Source organism: Cynara cardunculus, assembly GCF_001531365.2.
Source record: "Cynara cardunculus var. scolymus isolate 2C chromosome LG 13, CcrdV1, whole genome shotgun sequence".
NCBI classification, from domain to species: domain Eukaryota; kingdom Viridiplantae; phylum Streptophyta; class Magnoliopsida; order Asterales; family Asteraceae; genus Cynara; species Cynara cardunculus.
Genome location: NC_037540.1, coordinates 39163609 through 39166870, shown reverse-complemented (window position 1 = coordinate 39166870; position 3262 = coordinate 39163609).

The window sequence follows — 3262 nt, the reverse complement described above, 5'->3', positions numbered from 1 at the left end:
ATAAGTCGACTGATGTATCTTTTTTCTTAATGAAATCAGCAAATGAAGCGTGATGCGTGTTTGGTTTAATAAAGAGACCACGACGAGGGATCTTTCTCACTTGAACAAGGATGCTCGCATTACGGATATCGTTGTTGTTTGATCTCGGGGTACTTAGCAAAGTGCTTGTACATGTTATGTAAAAGACTTGATGTTTGTTTGGAATTGATGTAATGTGATTATGGAATACAATTGTGAACATAAGTTTGGACCTTCATGGTTTTGACAACCTTCCCATATTCGTAAAATTCCGAACAAAAGTTATAACCGCTAGTTAATAAACAGATAACATACCCTACATATCTATACTATATTATAAAGCATGTACTATGTAGAGGCTTTGCATGTACAGTAAGAGGCTGTGCATGTACTATGTGGAGGCTCTGCATGTACAGTAACAGGCTTTGCATGTACAGTAACATGCTATGTTTGTACTATGTAGAGGCTCTGCATGTACAGTAAGAGCTCTTACTGTACATGAGTTTATTTTGATGTGGAGTGCACACTTGTACTTTTTTTTTAAATTGTTTCTATTCATTCAGTAATTACAAACTTAACAATGGGGGTCCGGGAGCAGAGCCCCTGGCTGGGGTCGAGCTGGGCATGTACAGTAAGAGGCTTAGTGTCTGGAGTGAAGCTCTGCATTAAGCACTTAACCTTTTTGGCGTTTAAGCCTTGTCCTTCCTTGGAATACAGCACGGGTTTCGTATATGAAACACTTAACTCTTGAGTAAGAGCTATGTCTCTTGATGTCTTCTGCATTAGAGCTCTTGGTCTAGCCCGCTTCAAAAGACTATCCTAAGGACTACATTAAGAGGCTCTGCATGTACTATGTAGAGGCTCTGTATGTACTATGAAGAGGCTCTGCATGTACTATGTAGAGGCTCTGTGTCTGTAGTGAAGCTCTGTATCAAGCACTAAACCTTTTTGGCGTTTAAGCTTTGATCTTCCTTGGAATACAACACGGGCTCTGTATATATGAGACACTTAAATCTTGAGTAAGAGCTCTGCCTCTTGATGTCTTCTACATGAGAGCTCTTGGTCCAGTCCGCTTCAAAAGACTAAGTCCTATGGACTATAATAAAAGAGGCATTGCATGTACAGTAAGAGGCTCTGCATGTACTATGTAGAGGCTCTGCATGTACTATGTAGAGGCTTTGCATTTACAGTAAGAGGCTCTGCATGTACTATGTAAAGGCTCTGTGTCTAGAGTGAAGCTCTACATTAAGCACACTTAACCTTTTTGGCGTTTAAGCCTTGATCTTCCTTGGAAGACAACACGGGCTCTGTATATGAGACACTTAACTCTTGAGTAAGAGCTCTGCCTCTTGACGTTTTCTACATGAGAGCTCTTGATCCATCCCGTTTTCTACATGAGGCTTTGCATGTACTATGAAGAGGCTCTGCATCTACTATGTAGAGGCTCTGCATCTACTATATTGAGGCTCTGCATGTACTATGAAGAGGCTCTGCATATACTATGTAGAGGCCCTGCATCAAGCACTTAACCTTTTTGGCGTTTAAGCCTTGATCTTCCTTGGAATACAACACGAGCTCTGTATATGAGACACTTAACTTTTGAGTAAGAGCTCTGTCTCTTGATGTCTTCTACATGAGAGCTCTTGGTCCAGCCCGCTTCAAAAGACTAAGGACTACAGTAAGAGGCTCTGCATGTACTATGTAGAGGCTTAGTGTTTGGAGTGAAGCTCTGCATCAAGCACTTAACCTTTTTGTCGTTTAAGCCTTGTCCTTTCTTGGAATACATCACGGGCTCCATATATGAGATACTTAACTCTTGAGTAAGAACTCTGTCTCTTGATGTCTTCTGCATGAGAGCTCTTGGTCCAGCCCCCTTCAAAAGACTAAGTCCTAAGGACTATAGTAAGAGGCTCTGCATGTACTATGTAGAGGCTTTGCATGTACAGTAAGAGGGTCTGCATGTACTATGTAGAGGCTCTGCATGTACAATAAGAGGCTCTGCATGTACTATGAAGAGGCTCTACATGTACAGTAAGAGGCTTTGCATGTACTATGTAGAGGCCCTACATCAAGCACTTAACCTTTTTGGTGTTTAAGCCTTGATCTTCCTTGGAATACAACACGGGCTCTGAATATGAGACACTTAACTCTTGAGTAAGAGGTCTGTCTCTTGATGTCTTCTACATGAGAGCTTTTGGTCCAGCCCGCTTCAAAAGACTAAGGACTACAGTAAGAGGCTCTACATGTACTATGTACAGGTTCTGCATGTACTATGTAGAGGCTTAGTGTCTGGAGTGAAGCTCTGCATCAACCACTTAACCTTTTTGGCGTTTAAGCCTTGTCCTTCCTTGGAATACAACACGGGCTCCGTATATGAGACACTTAACTCTTGAGTAAGAGCTCTGTCTCTTGATGTCTTCTGCATGAGAGCTCTTGGTCCAGCCCCCTTCAAAAGACCAAGTCCTAAGGACTACAATAAGAGGCTCTGCATGTACTATGTAGAGGCTCTGCATGTACTATGTAGAGGCTCTGCATATACTAGAGGCATGTACAGTAAGAAGCTCTGGATGACCTATTTGAACCGTAACTGAAAATTGTGTCTAGATACATGTTTAGGCGGGAAAAAAATCAATAACTGTCACAAATTAACCGTCCAAAGAGACCCGTGTCACTTAAATAGACTTATTTGAACCGTAAATGAAAATTGTGTCTAGATACATGTTTAGGCGGGAAAAATCAATAATCGACGCACAGAAACACGACACGTGTCCCAAAAGTTACTTATTTATTAGGGTTATAGATAGATAGATATGTATATATATATATATATATAGAGAGAGAGAGAGAGGAGCGATCAAATGAGAATACTCCAATTTGTAAAAACCGTAAAAAACTACTCTCATCCATCGTTAATCTTATGAAATTTTTCCATGAAATTGTTAATCTTGTGAATTTGTTTCATATAATACTTTTTTTGATGAAGTTGTTTCATATGTGGTTATGAAGTTGTTTCATATGTGGTTATGAAATTGTTTCATATACTACTTAATGAAATTGTTTCATATACTACTTAATGAAATTGTTTTATGTATTTCTCTAAAATTAAAATAATGAAGATGATAATATCCATGATTAACACCCTCCACAATAAAAATGGTTAATCAACCTCTCATAATTACAAAAAAATGAACAAAATGAAATTTTTTGATTGGTTGAATGAGATTTTCACGGTTTTACAAATTGA